The sequence below is a fragment of the Sabethes cyaneus genome, chromosome 1, assembly GCF_943734655.1.
Source record: "Sabethes cyaneus chromosome 1, idSabCyanKW18_F2, whole genome shotgun sequence".
Taxonomy (NCBI): domain Eukaryota; kingdom Metazoa; phylum Arthropoda; class Insecta; order Diptera; family Culicidae; genus Sabethes; species Sabethes cyaneus.
The window spans coordinates 92,674,888-92,695,848 of record NC_071353.1 but is presented as its reverse complement, the minus strand read 5'-3'; the positions used below and the strand labels follow the sequence as shown (position 1 = coordinate 92,695,848).

The following is a 20,961-nucleotide window of genomic DNA, read 5'->3' as shown; positions in this document are numbered from 1 at the left end:
AAAACTTATGAGCAATGCAACTTTTCGTGGAGCTCTAAGCAATGCTAATAACACACTTGATATGGTACTGGACCAGCAAAGTAAAATGTTCGAGGAATTAAGGGATGAAATTAAGAAAAACGCGAATATGATCAATCGAATCACAAGAAAAATTCCCTTAACGCCTTCAACTCCCAAACCAATTCCTGGTTCAGACGGAAGAGCATCGAAGCGTCCGCGCATTCTTCTAGATCCTCCGCAAGAGGAAACAATTACTGCTCAAATGCTTTGTGGGAATAAAGAGCCAGCGCGCGACTCTTCCATTCCGATCGTACCGGTTACCCCTCGTGCCAATAAATTCTGGTTGTTTCTGTCTAGATTCTCACCACAAGCCACTGTGGAAAAGATTTCTAAACTAGTACAGCAGAATCTAGAACTAGAGGGTCCGGTCGAAGTCGTTAAATTAGTTCGTAAAGGAGCGGATTTAAGTCAAATGACATACGTATCATTCAAGGTGGGAATTGATTTTGCTTATAAAGAAAAGGCGATGCAGCCCTCGAGCTGGCAAATGGGAATCTATTTCCGTGAATTCATAAATGAGTCTCGATCAAATACATTTCGAGATGACTACAAGTATAATGAGTCCAATCCGGAAAATTTCCTCACGCCGCTTACCAACACACAGTAATTATGATGAATCTGAAATGACGATAGATTATAATCTTACTGCGATTCACGAAAACATTACTGACGTACCTGAGTTAGTACCGAAATTGACGACCGCTGCCTCCGTATTATCCACTAGACGAAAACCTGCCGAAAAGGAAAGAATACTGGATGTATACTATCAGAACATGAATAGCATAAAACGAAGTGAACGGCAAAAAATTATCTATATGTCCTCAATCGAGTTAGATATAGATATATATTGCTTCACCGAAACTAACCTGGACTCAACTGTAATGGATAGTTCGTTGTTTCCTCCCGCTTTTTGTGTATATCGTTGTGATAGAAACTCAGCAAACAGTGAAAAAACATCTGGAGGTGGTGCTCTCATTGCCGTCCGAAACTGCATCGCCAGTACCGAACACGCAGTAGCTAAAAACAATGAAGCACTCTGTGTTAAATTGCCAGCAGACTCCGGATCACTTTTTCTGTGCTGTGGCTATATTCCACCTACCTCTAGCATTGATCGGTATCGCTCCTTTTGCCTTTTTGTCGAGTCCGTAAGTGTGTCCATCGGCCCAAATGATGATGTCGTTGTGATCGGCGATTTCAACCTGCGAAATTTGAATTGGAATCAGACTCACTTTGACTCAAGTAATAAGTTTTACCTACCCGATCAAATCACTTCACAATCCGAGATAGCCATTGTTGATGAATTTCTTGCGGCCGGGTTGATGCAAATATGTGATATACCAAATCACAACAATTGTTTTCTTGATTTGGTATTCACTACGGATACAAATATCTGTCAGCTGGCATTAACGGACCCGCTGATTAAAAACGAAGTTCATCACCGTGCGATGTTATTGACCATCGAAGTGATTGAATTGAATGAGTGTGAAGTTGGGGTGTTCAAAAAGTATTTGGATCTTAATGCAATGGACATTGAAAGCGTACGCGCTGACTTAGGAAGCATTGAATGGCACAATATTTTTGTCACAGAATCAATGTTCAGAAGTGATGTCCAGGGATATACAAGCCAAGCGTGTGTGATGTTTGATTTTCTTCGCTCAGTTGGTGTTTTCAATATCGAAATCGGCAATGCTGCCAATATGGATACTTCTGTCGATTACAATACCGTGCAGTTTTATAACGTGTTATTTAGTATTTTCTCTCGCCATGCTCCAATGGTTACCAAAAAGCAAAAATCTCGCCGTATCTATCCTGAATGGTTTTCTGGTGCACTAATTAATTTAATGAAAGCCAAACGAGCGGCCCTAAGAAAAATGCGTCGTGAAAGGTCAGATGAAAATGTGGCCCATTATAAAGAAGTTCTGCGGAGCATTTCAAAAGTGTGTTTGATGTACCTGCGATCGCTAATAATATACCACATCAAGACAGTAATGCTGAGGTATACCAACTATCGCAAAATAGTGTTCGTAATAGTATTCGCAGACTGGACAAAAATCTTGCACCTGGCCCCGACACACTACCGAACAAACTTTTGAAAAAGTATCAGGATGAATTAATGGAACCTCTCGCGAGTTTGTTCAATGCGTCTCTCACTTTCGGCTACTTTCCCTCGATTTGGAAGGTGTCTCGAATTAGTCCAATTCATAAAAAAGGATCTCGTTCAGATGTGGAGAACTACCGCGGAATAACTATTCAATCGGCTATACCAAAGCTTTTTGAACAGATTGTGTACGAAAGTGTACGAAAAAGTGAAAAATGTGTACGACTATTTGTATGAAAAAGTTGTGGAACGCATTTCCTCTACGCAACACGGGTTTTTGAAGAGAAAATCGGTTACTACAAACCTCTGTGAATTTACGTCTCTAGTGAATGACTACATCTCGAAAGGATGTCAAGTAGATTGTATATACACAGACATGAGTAAAGCGTTTGATGCCGTTAAGACCGAAAGTATTATGCAGGCGGCTGCTGATTTTGGCATCGGAGGTCCGATCTACAATTGGCTAGGAAGTTATTTGCTACACAGAGTTCAATATGTGAAAGTTAAGGAAAATGTTTCAGACTCCTTTGTTGTTAATTCAGGTGTGCCGCAAGGTAGCTATCTGGGTCCATTATTGTTTGTGCTGGTGATGAATAAGCTTCCAACTATGTTGTCCAATGCTATAATTTTAATATATGCTGACGATGTAAAAATATTCCTACCAATCAAGACTGACGCTGACTGTGTCAAACTTCAACTTGACATGGATAACTTTGGAACGTTTTGCTCAAATAGCGGCTTAAATATCAATCCGGACAAATGTTCGGTAATGACCTTTTCTCGGAAAATACAAAAAATTGAGTTTCAATACTCTTACAACGGAATTGTCCTGCCCCGCAAAGAAATTGTTCGAGACCTAGGAATTGTTTTCGACAGCTCACTTTCTTTTACAAATCATATAGACAATGTTATTAAGGACTGCCTTAAATTATTCTCTCTCGTGAGGCGATTCGGGCGAGACCTAAAGGACCCACATGCAATATTGGCTATATACGTTGGACTTGTACGGAGTAAGCTTGATTTTGTGAGCGTTGTGTGGCGCCCTCAATACGTAACTTATATACAACGAATTGAGAGCATTCAAAAAAAGTTTGTACGTTTTGCCTTGCGGAATTTGAGATGGAATGGAGACCAACTGCCGCCGTATCAAGATCTCTGTTCTCTAGTCAACATGGACACGATTCACTGCAGGCATAGAATAGCTGATATAGTGTTCTTCGTAAACATTTTATCTGGACGAACCGATAGTCAAACACTTGCCGCACGGTTGCACTTTAATCAAAGTCAGGTCGTGCTCCGTAACAGACGTGTTTTCAACCCGCCTCATAGAAATAGGAATTATTCTCTTCATGAACCAACGTGCCGTTTTATGAGAGCTTTCAATGATCTACAGCATGTAGTGGAAATTACTATGCCACCAACTACCATTAAAAATAGGCTTAGTTTATATTTAAGGGGACAACTGCATTTCTTTTAATCATTGTATTCATTTGTATTCATTGTGTTAATATTAAGTTTTTTTTTGGCAACGGGCTTGTAGCCTATACCTTAATGACCAATAGAGCTATACATATAGATTGTTCTGTGTATTCCCGAAACTGTACGTGTACATATTTAACCTTCTAAAGAGGCAACGATAGATAATGACTATTTTTCTAGAAAGTACACTCAAAAGAAAGTCAAGATTTGATATTCATGCAAAAGTAATAATCTGGACTAGCAACAGTTAAGGCATATTATAAAATCTTTATTTTGGGTTTCATATCCAATCCTTGTTTTTTCCAAATATTACAAAACTCAGTGCGTAGTTCATCACTGAATATTTTTGAGGTCGAACATTTTGTTCTAGATGTCCTATGCTTTCAAAAGTAAAAATTGACAAAATTCGTGAAATTATTTTCGTCACAATTTTCCTAATTTTTTTATTTTAAAACATAAGAACTCTTAAACGCATAGTCAGAATGTTGTAATGCTGATGCCAAAATGTCAATCTATCCAGCTTTTTACGCGCTATAATGATGGCCGCTATAAATTGTATTCGTAATATGCGAACAATCTTTTTGACAACTCTGTATACATCAAATCTCTCTTGCAACACTACCGTGCTCTTTCTTTCGTTTACGTCAAAGAAGGAGAGCAAAAATGTGCGAAATGTAAACAAAACTATTGCTCTCATTCTTTTGCGTAAACGAAAGAAAGAGCAACACTGCCGTACATGAGAAGAGTGCCCAGTTTTGATGGATGTAGAGTTGTCAAAAAGATTGTTCGAATATTACGAACACAATTTATAGCGTCCGCCATTATAGCGCGTAAAAAGCTGGATTCTCAGCACAGATATTATGTTATCCAATTAGAATAAATTTCATATATGGCTCTGAAACTCTCAAAGCAAAAACTATCTACAGAAGTCTACCCGTTAAAGGGTTGGTTATATGTTTGCTAATAATTATTAGCATCACGTGCATTCGCTCAAATAAATCAACGTGGTGTCTAGTAATATTTGATAAATGTTGAAATTGACTGAAGTTTTTTAAGCGTTTCAGTGGAATACGAAGATTGAAAATACAGAAAAAAAATCCCGATTTATTTCCATTGTTAATTTTATAGTTTTAAATGGATTTAAAAATCATAATAGAATTCTTCTTGAATTTCAATGGTAAATATAACAATTAGTGGAATTTTCTTCGTAAGTAGTTCGATTACGCGCAAATCCTAAGTTTTCCGCAGCCCTGCTTCATCTTCGTCGTTTTTCACATCGCAGTTATTTTTAGTCTATAAAATATTTTCAAAAACATCTTCATATTGCGAATAACGCGTATAACAGTAAAAGTCCGTGTTAGTATCTAAAGGGATCGTAAAAATCGTTTAATTCAAGGTTATTATTAAACATTCTTTTAGCTTTTTCGCTTAAAAAACAAGATTGCGAATGTAACTCTTTGAATGCATTCACTATTTTAGTATCAACCATGGTCATTGCCAGTATATTTGTTGCGTATAGTATTGCATGGTCTCATACTTGTTTACTTGAATGTGAATCTATGAAGAAAACGACAATTTTAGCTATAGTAAATCATAAAATTCAAAGAATTTTATCTTTTTTTAAAAAAATAACACCTTCACCATTTTTTGCTAAAAACTTTATGCATATGTGTATATTAAATCGCCAAAGTTTCATCAAGATCCGTTTGCCGCTTTTTGAGTTATGCTTTAGTAAAATTGGTCTGTTTTTAACCTGAATTCGGCTATAACTTATTAACTCATAAAGATAAAGCAAAATAGTCTTCTGCAAAAATATTCTTCTCTTACGTATACAAATTTTTGTAGAACATCATATTGAGCTATCTGTTGAGATAAATGAGTTATAAGAGGAAATATGATTTTACGGGTCGTCCATAAACAAAGGTCCACTGCTGACAATGCGTAAGAGTTAGAAATTTGAAATGTTTAGAAAAGTTATGTGAAATTAATCTATCTTTAATGTTTTGAAAATAAAAAATGGAAAAAAAACTTATTTTAAAAATTATTACTTGAATTGTTGTTACGGTATCATCTGAACATTGGACGACCCTTTCAAAAGATGCGTCATGTTTTCATTCAAAAAGTTGCCGAAGACGAATCAGTGAAATTACACAGTAAAACATAGTTTATAAGCATATTCAGTCTGTACGATTTTTTATCGAAGGCGGTGTTAAATAAAATAAAATAAAATAAAATACTTCATTGAGCTAGAATATCCCGTTAAGGCGCAATCATTTTTGTCCGTCTAAAATCGCTTTCTGGACCATAGTGCATTGTCTCGATTGTTTCAATTTTGTCACTTACACCCCTTTCCTTCTAACCCCCTCATTTAATACAATAATCTGTGGGTTGGTCATTCATTACTATTTCAACCATTATGATGCACACAAGTGATTTTAAAAAGAATGTCTCTATGTCTTAATGGTTGCAGGCGTTGTACTTATGAACCCCCGTCCACGTATTTTCAAAGCCACCATTGCATTCGCGGGGTCAATCCCGGCGTAGTGGTTAGCATTCACACCTTTCACGCCGAGGACCCGTGTGACTATAATCTAACAAAAAAAACCATTGCATGCAATGAAAAATTAAATCTGAATATTTCGCTCTTCTCTTTTAAACATTCACTTAAACAATGGCACTCACAGATTCTTATAAACATATATATGCCAGAAATGCATTTTACATTAATCTTTGATCTAATGATTTGATATTGTCCTACGTCATCCCTTCGTACAACCCTTAGGGATGTATACCTTGTAGTTCTTTCTATTCAATACCATCCTCACAGAGGGTTATCAACTTCGTTAACATCTTATTAAGTCTTGCTTCAGTGACAGTTTGCACTTAAGACTTAACACGGCATATATACATATCTCCAAGTGCAGTTCTACATGATGATCCATCTCATCCTTTCTTAGTTACAGAATTGCTTTAATTTGACCACTGTCTGAAGAGCATACCGACAAACCGGTTGACTTCCGCTAAAAGTAAGCAATTACTTCCACCGGAAACAATACAAGCGAGTACCAGTCCCCATTACATCGCATCTGTTCTATTTTTCGGAAATTCAAGTAGTTTTTCGATAGTTCTGAGCGATAATATTGGTCTTGAATAATATTCCGCACAAAATATTCGTAAAATAACGCCAACAGCTACAATACTGCAATGAGGGCAGGTAAAGAAGCGGCTGTGGCTTTTAAGGAGCATAGGTGGTTGGACGACGCTGAGTTGCCGATCGTGATGACAGGGGTAGTTGGAGAGATGAGTAGCGTCCGTGCGAGTAGTTAGTTGGTAGTAGCATAGGTGACGGACAGACATAGAATTCTCGTGATATTACTAACCCGAAAATTGCAATCAACATGTTGACTAAAATTTTCCCCATTATCTTTTTCTTCTCTTTTTCGTTGTATGATTTCGGTCGTTGTTCCTCACGGCGAGCCTAACGTTGTCATGGGGGGCAACGTTGGATCAGCCATAGGTTGAAGACGTTGGATTGGACGACGTGAAGTCAACACTGGCCACGAGTTATCAGGATTACACGGGCAGAACAAGACTGACACACGCAGCGAAGCGGATAAACAAAAGGAAAAGGAAGGAGAATTTCAAGATAAATACATTGGTTGTACGACTTTTTCCCGAAAACTGTTTTCTCGAAAACGATTTTCCCGAATGATATTTGCTCGAGTGTACTATTTCCCCGAAAAATATTTACCCGAAGAACACCATCCCCGAACAGACTATTTCGCCGAATTATTTTTCACCGAACTGACTATTTTCCCGAATTATTTCTCCCCGAACGGACTATTTTCCCGAAGTATTTTACCCTGAATCAACATTTTCCCGATTTGGGGTCTATTCTGCGAGGCAAGTGACGTGAAAAGTTAAACTTTGGTGCGCATTTATTTCCGTGTTTTGCAAATCGAGTGACATGCCGCCCATGCCGCGAAAGGTCCATGTGAAAACTTCAATGTTATCCCATTCGACTCGATTAACGCTGAACGAAACGCGAGTGGCGAAGCAAAGCCTAGATGCTACATTACGTTATCGAAACTTGACCTTCTGTTTTTATATGACAGACTTCGCAGCCAGCTATTAGAGTACAGGGAAATTGCAGGGCTAGTTGGAACGCGAATGGCAGCAAATTTTAATTTGTTGTGTCACGTCACTCGCCTCGCAGAATAAGGCCCGTTGATAAGAATATTTTTAATGTATTCAAAGTTATTCTCGCGCGTTTTATAAGGATATCTAATAATAAAGGAAACCAAAAGCGTATCGTGAAATCCGAATTTGACAACATACATTTTTAGGTGTGTTGGCAAAAATGAACCGATGAGTGTCGTTCATTATAAGAAGGTGGCATAATGGCAAATGTTTCCTAGATGATTCAGGGCGAGACGGCCGTAGGCCGCGAGTGTTCGCCGGTGACCCGCCGTCGGAAATCACCTCTATCTAGGGGCATGCGTTTTCCTAGGTTTACTGACTAGTAGGGGTTATCTCTTAGTAGAGTCCGAACGAGCGGCAGCGAGTAAGGACAGCATATCGACTTTTTCGCGTGCCTAATGGCGGCTAGTTAAAGCCCTATAAAGATATACATTTATAGAGCCTTATGGCTTGTGGGTACAACTAACGGAAAAAATAACATGCTTTTGGCAACTCTGCTCACGTCATGTTGACATTTTCCCCTTGCAAAACTGTCAAGCATACGTTAGCAAAGTTGCCAAAAGCATTGAAATATTTTCCAAAAGTTGCGCCCACTATCCGCCATTAAGCACGCGAAAAGGTGGATACCCAACCATTGCCCAGGTCGAATTACTCCATTTCATAAATTTTAAAAGATTTTTAGGAAACTATAATGTGATAGCCCAACTTAGATGATCTTGGAATAGTTGTCGACCAACATTTGAAAAGGGCGGATAAGCCAACTGTCAAACAGAACGAGTGAGTTATTTTTTGCATGAGCAGCATAGGAAAATGAACTCTCACTCGTTCTGTTTGACAGTTGGCTTATCCGCTCTTTTCAAATGTTGGTCGACAGTTTTTCTCTTATACATGAGATATTATTCCACAGAAAAACGGGCATAACATTCACTGTCCCGTTCTTGTTTGTTTGAACAGTAATTTAATATTTAGTGTGGGTTAGGAATGTCTCCGTATTCGTCAAAGTGGTGCTTTTTAACGAAAGAAGAGAAGGCCACTTATTAACTTATTAATAATTGCATGTTAGAGGGATATTCCATTTTTAAGTTGATATTTTGGAATGTCGATCACAAATGGTGCTAGTATTAATACTAAATGTGCGTGACATTTTTTATCGAATTTTCTTCAAAGAGTTATGTCTGTTTGTGATTATACTAAGGGACTTGGCAATTATACTAAGGAAAAAAGGTCAAAGGCCGAAGGATTCAATTCAACCTCCCGTTGCAAACAATCCGGATACTGTCAGCTATTCAGATATTTTAGGAAACATCAAAATATCAATGGTCAATTTCAACAGTTTGCAAGAAATTATTTTGAAAAACATAGTGGTATTTTTTGGCAGTTTCTTTAACGGCAATTTAATTTAATGGAAGCTAATGAAAGCGCTAACACATTTAAAACCTGGCCAACGCACTACTCGCTGGCTAAAATGTCTCCTATTAGCGGCACCCGCCTCTGTAATTACGGAAATCGTAAATTCAACTGGAAATCATATTTCTTGTTTGGCAATATATTTTATGCTTGTGTTACTAATTGAGAAGACTGTAACAATCGGTTTTTTAAACATCCGGAATCGTTTTGGAACTGTTAAAATCAGGCAGGATGTTTATGAAAATTACCCGGCATAAAGAGAATGATTTATCCAGACCCGTAGGCGAGCACAATTTACCTCTATAACGGTTCATTTTGCATTGGCTGCCGATTGTGATAACAGCAACAGAGGTGGCACACGTCGCGCTACGGTATATCGATAAACCTATTCAGCATTGTGGTAGAAGGATAGAATCTCGAGCATAATCAATCAATGAACTGCACGACGGTCTAATAATCTGCAGACCGCAGAGCTACGACAATCTTATATGGTCTTCAAATCGGTGCAGCATGTCCTGGCAAAATTAAAAAGATCAGCTGTAAAAGCTTTTTTTAATCGTGTTATAGAACCACTCGCGTCTGTCGGCCTACTCAATTGTTAGATATATGTTGTCCTTACTCGCTGCCGGCCGTTCAGCACCACTAAGGGATAACTCCTAGATTCCTACTAGGCAGTACTATAGCCCCTCGCAGGGGCCAACGCTTTCGATAGCGGGTCGCCGGTGAACACTCGCAGCCTGCGGCTGGCTCACCCTGAATCTTCAAGGAAACGTTAGGTGTACCGTAAAACGGGGTAACATTGATCAGTTCAGGAAAGTTGACAGAAGTTGTTAATTTCACTTATGAGGTTGGTTTAACTGATCAATTTTACCCCGGTGATCAATGTAAAACCCCGTTTTACGGTATTAGAAATTTACAAATCAATTTCTATCAACGGTCCTCATGTCGATTCAGAAGGTCCTGTTACAAATACAAAAACTAGCTGTAAAAGTTTTATACTGAGACATCAAAGTTCATCAAAGTGGCATTTTCTTGGTTACAGGACGAGAGAAATGCCGAACAAAGTACTAGGAGCGAACTTCAACCAACACAGATAGAAGGAACTTCAACCAATACACGTCTTGTCAGACAGGAAGAAGATAATACAACAAATTGAGTCTTGAACACTTGAAACTGATTTTCGTAAAGGTTTTTCGGGGAACTGGCATTCGAGAAACTGGTTTTCGGGAAACTAGTACTTTCTATAAACTGTATTTCGAGTAACTAGTGCTTTCGGGAAAACTGCTTTTCGGGAATTTAGTACATTCGAGGAACTAGTATATTCGGGAGAATATTTTTCGGGGAAACCTCATTCGGGGAAACTGTTTTCGTGAAAACGGGTTTCGGGGAAAAGTCGTACAATCAAATACATTCATTGTTATTGCTTATTCAATTATCGCGGGTCTGCATAGAGTCAAGTTCTGTCATCTCTTCTTCCTCCTCCTCATTAATTCATCATCATCAACGCATTATGGCGCTAGCGTTGTCCGCAGGGATTCTTTCATCATTATCACAACCACCTTCTCTCACCCTTGGACAGACTTGGCTCTAACTGCCCCACCTCGTGCTGCAAACGGAAACGGAAAAAAATTGTTTCTGCAGGCTGAGAAATTTCTCGTTTTTACAGACAAAATCCATTTTATTTGTAAATATGGTATTTTTCAAACATCAAGCATTAAATTTAGACCAATTTCCTTTGGAAATAATGGGCAAGACAAACCAATAGCAACCGGTAGGGACGCCAATGTTTATTCGACCGTTAACCCAGTATAAAGCATTAAAATGCACAAAACTTATTGCAAACAAGATGCATAGAAGGCAATTGCACAGCCAAGCCGTTTTAAAATAACCATTTTTTATCATCAAAATACACATATATGTAAATAGTCTTTAATGTTGAAGAGCACTTCAAAACTTATCAAATTTTTTTTTTTTGGGTACATTCTCCACTGCGACCAGTAATTTGATCTATTGTGGCGGGCCCCTATTTACTGTAAGTCGCGTCAAGGTGTCGTATCACTATTAATAGGAGTGGTTTCCACTTGTTGACTAATGGCATTGTCCCAATAAGGTATAATACCACGAATAAAGTTAATTGCCTTATTGGGAGAACTTGTCCACACAACTGAGGGTTGTATTAAACCCTCCCCAAAGAATTTGCTCCTTCTATGATAAAGTGCTACGCAGTTACAAATTAGATATTCCGCATCTTCGCTAACTAGGTTACAAAAACGACAAGAGTCATCTTCCTATTTGCTTAGCTGTTTTAAGTGATAGTTACTTGAGCAGTGGCCCGTTACCAGGCCACAGAAAGTACGTAAATCTTTTTTAGATAGACTAAGAAGTCTCTGAGTTACTGTTTTGTCAGGTGATATAAATCGCTTTGATTGGCGAGCTGTTAAATTATTTTTCCATATGTCATTTATCATTGATTTTTCCCAGTTACTCAATTCCATTCTGAGGGTACACGTTGAGGCCCCACAGAATGGTTCTGGTCCAATGAAAGGTTTAATCGATCCAGCTTTTGCCAATTGATCCGCTTTTTCATTGCCTTCAATTCCACAGTGCCCAGGTACCCAAAAAAGACTGTACTTTTTTTAGCCAGTTTTAGTTTTAGTACTTTTTTCATCTAAATGTAAATTCCAATTTAGTTTGCTATCAAGAGTTACTCCTAAATATTTGACTTTTGGAGAAATATCTAGTTTGATACCTTCCGGGTACAAGTCGGGAATTTTCGTTTTTCTTCTTCGTGTAAAAGAAATCACGGTGGTTTTGTGAGGGTTTATAGACAGCCCCTCGTCCCTACACCACGCTGTTGTCACATCGAGAGCGTGTTGTAATCTATTCCTAATGACGTGTTCGTATTTCCCACGAACTATGATCACAATGTCATCAGCGAACCCAATTATTTCAAATGCTAACGTTTCAAGATGCGATAATAATTCGTCAACAACAAGTGGCCATAGCAGAGGCGAGAGAACTCCTCCTTGTAGGCAGCCCTTTACAGTCTTTACCGTGACTGTTGACATTCCGTGGCTACTAGTTATTTCTCTATTTTGTAACATTTCAAAAATCCAATCTACAATAGCTTTGTCAAAATGTCGTTTTTCCATAGCATTTTTCATTGAAGTGTGAGATGCCTTATCAAATGCTCCTTCAATGTCCAAGAAAGCAGCTAGCAGAACCTCCTTAGCCTCAAAAGTCTTTTCAATTTTTGTTACTAGTGTATGAAGCGCTGTTATTGTTGATTTTCTATGCTGGTATGCAAACTGATTTTTATTTTGAGGGATTAGTTCTAAGTATTTTGATTTAATATAGTCGTCAATTAGTTTCTCCATCAATTTTAGCATAATTGACGAGAGGCTAATTGGTCTGAAAGATTTTGGGTTTTTCTTATCCTTTTTGTTCGCCTTAGGAATAAAAGCAACTCGAATTTGCCGCCAACTTTTTGGAATATAATTTAGGCGCAAACTGGCTCTAAACATTTCAGTTAGACAAGCAGTAAGACTTCCATTGCTTTTCTGAAGCATTACTGGACGAATTTCATCATTTCCTGGGGTTTTGTATGGCTCAAACGAATCTATTGCCCATTCAACCTTTGCTTGAGTGAATATACTACTTGGTAGATCTTGCGAGTATTCTCTTGTTACGTTTTGCCCAGTTGAACTTGCAATTTCATTTTGTCCATTGGAAACTGTAATACTGGTCTTTTCTGACCCAGCGCATGAGTTCGAGGAAGCAGTATCTCCACTCAAGATTGGCAGAGATCCTGGAAAGTGTACTTGCATCAACAGATTTAAAGTTTCGGTAGCATTGGAAGTGAAACATCCGTTGTCGTTTTTCAAAGTGCCCAAACCATTGGTATGATCCGTTGACAGAACTTTTTGTAATCTAGAAACCATAGGAGTACTTTCTCTATATTTTCGCATAAATCCCTCCAGTTTTTACGCTTGGATTTTCTTATTTCGTTATTATACAAAGTGAGTGATTTCCTGTATTCACCCCACTGTAAAGTACGCTTTGCTCGGTTGAACATTTTGCGAGCTTGTTTTCTCAGATTTTCTAATCTTGTATTCCACCATGGAACGTCTCTGTTTGTCGATCGTACCTTGATTGGACAACTGCCTTTGTACGCTCTGATTATTCTGTTAGTTACTTCAACAGACGTAATTTCGAGCTCCCTGTGTGTGTTAATACTTTTATCAGGGAAACTACCCCCCTCTATTAGATTGGAATAATAAAGCTCCCAGTTTGTTTTCCTGAGATCTCTGAAAGTTTCATTGATAATTTCATTCACTTTATATTCAAAGAGAATGTGTTTATGATCAGATAGCGATATTTCCGTAGAAACATGCCTGTCGATAGCTCCGATAGGAACAGAAAACCAGCAAGACGGCACCTCCAACCGGGGCAGAAAACCAGCTCGGATACAGCTGACCCCGAACGTCGCGTAGTGCAAATTCTCGATGACAAAATATCGAACTCTTGTTTGTTTTCACTAACCACTACCGATTTATTTTATCTAAATTGACGCAACACTCTTTTAACTTAAACAAACATATATTTAGTTATAATTAATCTGAACTTGTTTTAAATATAAAATAGACAATGGTGATGCGACCGTGTCGCCGATTTACTGGTCTTTCCTGCTTGGCGCCAAATTGAGTACTGTCTGGTCGCTACCAGTAAGCCAAAGGCTCCTGCCTCTGAGCCAGCGATTGTTTGATAAGCCGAGGTGTGCAATGACAATTGTAATTGGCGATTAATCGGTGGCCCTAGTGGCTTGAACTCGTCGATCCAGTTCTGCGCTGGTCCACGCAGTGTTTTCGTCCGAACATCCTCCACCTCCCAGAAATAGCAATTTCTGCACGATGATTACATTAAAGTTGATCTCCGATTCTTAAAACCTTGTCGATTGTATCGACCTCCGGTAAAGTTGATTGACCTCGCGTTGTCGATGAATACATGTAAAGTAAGACCCGGTAGATCCGAATGGAATAATAAATTTATTGGACAGGTCCTTACCTGGACCCTACGAAAGTAGAGCCTTGTATTTAAATTTGTAGTCCTAGGTTGATCTGCATCTCAGAAACCAGTACACGAACGTTGGTTGACCGTTGAGGAACCCGTAGTTCGATGATGTATATGCGCTATTTCACGCCGAATCTTCGTTGCTGGACGTTGCAATCGGCAGCAAGCAAAGTTTAGCCACTGGACGAGTGAGTTGACCTCTCGCAGTTTGTAAAGTTACGACTCGAACGACGCCGTCGGAGCCTGGATGACATTCTAGGATTCTACCAGTCGGCCATCGTGCCGGTGGCGAGCCTTCTTCCATCATGACGACTAAACGATTTTTTTCAATTTTAACGGGTGGATTGCACCATTTGGCCCTTGGTTGTAAGGTTACCAAATACTCTCGTTGCCACCTTTGCCATATATCTTGCATAGCCTTTTGTGTTTGCTGCCATCGTGTCAGCCTGTTATATGGGGTCGTGTCATAGTAAGTTTCCGTAACTGATTTCAAAGACGAACCCACGAGAAAATGACCCGGTGTCAACGGTTCCAGGTCAGAAGGATCTTCACTAAGCGGCGTTAACGGCCGCGAATTAAGACAACATTGTTGTGGAGCATCTCGTCGATGACGAGGTTGAAGCTGAACAGGTCCCCAAAAGTCTAAACCAGTTACTGAGAATGGGCGTGATGCTGTTACCCGTGCTGCAGGGAGTTCAGCCAAGAATTGTTGTATCCGTTTTGGTCGAGCACGTACACAAGTGACACACTGACGCACAACCTGCTTCGCTAAACTTCGGCCACCTAGCACCCAGTAGCGTAATCGAACTACATTCATTAATAGCTGAGGCGCGGCGTGCAGCAGTCGAAGATGATAGGAATCATACAGCAACTTGGTTAGTGCGTGAGAATTAGGAAGCAAAATTTGATGTTTAAAATCCTCAGATTGAACAGAGTGTCCCAAGCGACCGCCGATTCGAATTATCATGTCTTTCGGGGAGAGCATGGGATGAAACCACCGCAACCGGGAGCCATTGGATATGAGCTGTCCTTTTTGTAGCCGTTTCCAATCGTCAGAAAAACATTGCTGCTGCACTAGCCGAATTAGTACATATTCTGACTTGCTAAGTTCGTCCGTGGTCAGCCAATTTAGTATCACGGTTTCCTTTGCCCTTTTAAGCACAAGATTATTATAGAAGCGCAACACATAAGCGGTTACTCGGACTAGTCGCTGATAATTTGAAGATCTTTGACAATGTGTGTCTATAAATGAAGGTGTCACTGGGGAAACAATTGCTGCTGTTAACTTTCTTTTACGTCGTTCTAAATCAGTGTCGAATGGCATCTCATTGCCTGCTTGCTGGGTTGGCCAATTATCCTTTGTCTGTTTCAACCATGAGGGGCCATGCCACCACAGTTCAGCGTCCAGAAGGTCTGGTGCTGAGCAGCCTCTTGAAAGGATGTCAGCTGGATTTTCATGCCCTGAGATGTGATTCCAAGTGCAATGCAGCGTCGCGTGCTGTATTTTTGATACCTTATTTCCGACAAACGTTGTCCAAATTGATGGAGTGCCCTTTAACCAACTGAGTACTATCGTAGAATCTGTCCACAGGAATGCTACCGCAGGCAATCTAAGTGATATTCTTATTTTTTGAAACAGCTCCGCTGAAAGTGCGGCACCGCAAAGCTCCAGCCGGGGAATTGAAGTGAGAAGTTAAACCTTTATATGGCCATTAGCATCGGTCGACCTCAAATAAGCGCAACTACCGTATGCTATTTCCGAGGCATCGGAAAACAGATGCAGTTCTATTTCAATCACCTTTGGTAACAGAACGAAACGATCTATACGAAGCATATTGAGAAGTGAAAGCTCTGAATGATACATCATCCACGATTCGTGCACAAATGTGTCGGTAATTCACGGTCCCAGTCACAAACTGTACCGTTTTCATCCACGAGTGTCCACAAGGTCTGCATAAAGGCTTTAGCAGTCACCACAACTGGCCCAACCAATCCTGAAGGGTCAAAAATTTGGGCTATATAGGATAATACACACCGTTTCGTCAACTTGGTATTTGAAGTCAATTTGAGGTGGATTTGATATTTCAGCTGGTCAGTCATTGGCTCCCAATGTAGACCAAGAGTTTTTATGGTTTGATCTCGATCGAAGTTTACGTCCGATTGCAATGCACGATTTTCTGGAACAACATTCATGATTGCCGTTTGATTATTTGTTGCCCACTTTCTTAGCTGCATGCCTCCTGCTGCTAACATTAAATCCAACTGTTTTTGCAGTTCAATTGCCTCTGCAACTGTCGCTGCTCCTGAGAATAAATCGTCTACATAAAAATCTGTTTCAACGACCTTTGCTGCTATCGGAAACCGTCCTGCCTCGTCAGTCGCAAGTTGCTTTAATACTCGAGTTGCTAAGAAGGGTGCCGATGCGGTCCCGTAAGTGACTGTCTTCAGCTCAAATGCCGTGATTGGTTGATCAATAGATGAACGCCAGAACACTCGCTGAAACTGAGTGTCGTCTGGATGTATTAGTATCTGGCGATACATGTTTTCAACGTCTGCGATCAACATGATGGCATGAGTTCGTGCTCGCATGATTATTGACCGTAGGTCCTCCTGCACTATCGGTCCAACGAGCAAACAGTCGTTAATAGAAGGTCCCGTGTTAGTTTTACAGGATGCGTCATATACAACCCGAACCTTCGTTGTAGCACTACTTTCACGAACGACTGGATGGTGTGGCATATAATAAGACGGCACCTTTTCTTTTGTGTTCTCCGTTACCGGTTCCATATGCCCCAGTCGATGATATTCACTCATGAAATCTACGTATTGCGCGCGAAGAGTTGGATTGCGAGCTAATCGTCTCTCCAGAAGTATATACCGTCCCTCTGGATCACGTTTCACAGTTCGGCGAAAGAATTCCTCACAATAGGTTTCATTGGGGGAATAATTTGTCGCATTTTGTTCATCCTCTATCATCCAGAATCGCTCAATCTGTTTCTCTAAAGTGTCAACGGTAGCTATATTGCAGACGACAGGATAAGATACAAAGTTGCTGCTCGTTTTGCCGGAGACCACCCAACCGAATTCAGAGTTGATTAAACATGGAAATGATTCACCGAGGGAAATCCGTCCAGGAGTAGCAAATATGTCAAAAAAGATCTCCGCTCCTAGTACAACATCAATAGTGCTTGATTTGTCGAAGGCGGGATCGGCTAATGTGATACCATTTGGAATTTTCCATGTACTGGTCTCTAAATTAAGTGATAGAAGATCAATAGTAACCTTAGGCAGTATAAGTGATTCTGCACTAGTGTGAAAATCCGACGTTCTCGATTTGATGACTGCGTGAAATTGATATTTTACACGAGCTGAAGATCTCCCTATTCCAGCGATGGGTAGATCGACTCGCGTTCGTTTTACGTTCATCAGTTGCGATATTCTCGTGGTTGCGAAACAGCATTCGCTACCAGAGTCTAACAATGCACGAACATGGTGTTTCCTTCCGACGTCATCGATTATAATGATTACCGCTGTAGCTAGTATAACCTTAGTCCGGCCAGGCATTTGTGAATTACAACTGGTTAGTCCTGAATGTGTCGCAGGTGGGTTTGATAGTGTTCGCTGACTCGCGTATGCATTGGTTGGTGGAGGTGGGGCAATAGAACGAAGGTCGGCTGCAGTCGCGTGAGATGAGTGTTGAGATGTTGGATTGCCTTGCGTGCATAGCAACGTATAATGTTTGGACCCACATTTTTTGCAATAACTCTCCGAAGCGCATTCTCGTGCAAAATGTCCCTTACGAAAACAATTGCGACACAGCTGATTTCTTTTGATGATTTTCTCCTTTTCTGATACTGGCAGACGAGCAAATGTCCCGCATTGGTAAATTGTATGACTTTCAGGACATGCGATGCATTTCCGTGGTCGATATTCATTAAATGCCCCATGTGTACCCAATCGAGGCTGGAACGACCGTTTGGGTTGCGCTTGTGGCTGTGGCTGTCCGTCGGACGGCTTGTTTGCTATTTGTTGAAGCACGTTGACCCTACGTTGGATGAACTCCGTGAGATCGCGAAAACGTACGGCTCTTTGTAATGCTGAATGCTCTTCCCAATCTCTTCGGGTTACGGAATCCAATCGGCTGGAGAGCAAATGTACTAAAAGTAGATCCCCATACTGGGTTTGCTCTCCCAGCTGCTTCAAAACCTTCACATTGGCTTCAAACTTCTCGACCAAAGAATGTAAGTCGCTAGCAGACTCACGACGAAGAGTGGGAAAATCGAACAACGCCTGTACATAATTTCGTTTCAAAACAGTGGGATTTTGGAAATGCTCAATTAGCAAATTCCAAGCGACTGGATAGTTTGTGGAACTTATCGGAATCGTCTGAATGAGATTTAATGCGTCTCCTCCTAGTGACTATCGAAGGTAGTAGAATTTTTGTATGCTCGACAGATCAGTCGATGAATGTACCAGTGAAACAAACAAATCATGGAAATTGAGCCAATTTTCGAAATTTCCATCGAAGATGGGCAGTTTTACATCAGGAAGCCTGTTTGATTACTCGGGGCTGCCACAGTGGGTGGCTGGGGAGTTGCAGTAGCGGAGGAATGTTGTAGCAAAAACCCTTTCACCTTGTAGAAGGCCGATTCAAATTCTGCTCTCTCCTTTAGGTACAACTCGAGCGCGTCGGGTGATTCGTCTGTAGTTTCTAACTCGGCCTGCACGGTGGAGAATTCTGTCCATAAGGAAATTACTGCTTCTAACCGAACCGGTATCTCGGGTTGATCTCTTTCTGCGTTGAACTCAGTGACGAATTTTCGGATTAGCGAGAACGATGCTGCGATGCTGCGACGACGAGTTTTGAGGTTGCGTAATTTACGCTCCCGTCCGGACATGATAGCGGGATCTATAAATTGAGACCAAGTAGCTCGGACGAGAAAAACTATCGGAGTTGGAGCGGTAATTACCTTCTACAGGCAATGGTTTTGCCTTGAATAAATTTAATCCTGATTTTGCTGACTGGAACACGATGCGCTTCGTTGATTCGGCGATGCTGTCGCACTTGGCGAATACTAGAATAGTAGAATCCCCTCGGGATGACGTTGGTGAAATGATTAAGCGGGTGTCCGTCGATCGTTGGCGTGCAATGGAAAGACCCGGTAGAATGACCACAAGCGGTGTAACCTTTGGAATGTCACTAACCTGATTTCTATTGAATTGTGCCTTGAATATAATTCAATAGAGCCGCGTCCAAAATGGCGAAAGGGTAGCGTCCTGATCGAGGTGTCCTGTCGAGTTCTCTCCACTATACGTTTTATTGGCAGCCGGGTGAACGGACTTGGTCGACGTTCATCCGGCTCGAAGGACCAGATGTCGATAGCTCCGATGAGGGTAGAAAACCAGCAAGACGGCACCTTCAACCGGGCAGAAAACCAGCTCGAATACAGCTGACCCCGAACGTCGCGTAGTGCAAATTCTCGATGACAAAATATCGAACTCTTGTTTGTTTTCACTAACCACTACCGATTTATTTTATCTAAATTGACGCAACACTCTTTTAACTTAAACAAACATATATTTAGTTATAATTAATCTGAACTTGTTTTAAATATAAAATAGACAATGGTGATGCGACCGTGTCGCCGATTTACTGGTCTTTCCTGCTTGGCGCCAAATTGAGTACTGTCTGGTCGCTACCAGTAAGCCAAAGGCTCCTGCCTCTGAGCCAGCGATTGTTTGATAAGCCGAGGTTGGCAATGACAATTGTAATTGGCGATTAATCGGTGGCCCTAGTGGCTTGAACTCGTCAATCCAGTTCTGCGCTGGTCCACGCAGTGTTTTCGTCCGAACAATGCCAATTATGTAGTTTTTCCGAGAGTGTGTTACTAGATAGTGTTAAATCTAGAACTTCTTCTCGGATAGAGTTCATGAAAGTGTAATCAGTACCGTTATTACAGATATTTATATTGTTACTATTTAAGTATTCTAGCAGGCACTCACCTCTTTTGTTTATGTCGTTACTATTCCATATTGTATGATGCGCATTCGCATCGCATCCTATGATGAACGCTTTGTTTTTAGATTTGCAGAATGTCACAAACGCAGAGACTTCCGGCGGTGGAACATCTTCGACGTCCCCAGGAAAATACGCTGATGCCACGTAGATCTCTGCTTTCCCACGTGTTGTTGGAATTTCCAGTATTGCCGCTACTATATCACGCTTAATAAATTCTGTAATGGGCAACATTTTGATTTTCCCATTGAAAAGAATTGCAGATCTTGGAGACTGCTGAGTTTCGTCATATATCAACTTACTCGATATAGTGTCTATACCTAATATTTTTGATTTATTTGTCCATGGCTCCTGGATAAATGCTATATCCAGTTTGCTTTGGACGAATCTCCTGCAAAGTACAGCACTAGCACCCTTTGCGTGGTGGAGATTTATTTGAATGAATTTAATGCTGTGACTTTGGAATTTGATGATCGTGTGTTTGTTTGGGTGCTTCTCTACGTTCCCCAATTGTATCTCTGCAGTCACTATAGCCTGCTTGGAGATTGATTTTCCTATAGTCGTTTTTCTCCTGAGTCCGTTTAGTATCTAGGCCGCCGCTAGTTCCTGGGACATTTTTATTAGTGGTTTT

General features: G+C 40.5%; 1 protein-coding gene and 1 long non-coding RNA gene across 2 annotated transcripts in view; one reads left to right on the top strand and one right to left on the bottom strand.

Annotated features, from left to right (window-relative positions):
* Positions 1-20,961, top strand: part of LOC128732827 (cell division cycle and apoptosis regulator protein 1-like) — a 238,167-nt gene that overhangs the window by 142,911 nt on the left and 74,295 nt on the right. The gene's annotated exons all lie outside the window — the stretch shown is intronic.
* LOC128732829 (uncharacterized) lies at positions 1,016-1,403 on the bottom strand. The gene is made up of 3 exons (XR_008411843.1): positions 1,318-1,403; positions 1,160-1,259; positions 1,016-1,077 (listed from the first exon to the last, which is right to left on the bottom strand). It is a non-coding gene; the product is annotated as an uncharacterized LOC128732829 (long non-coding RNA).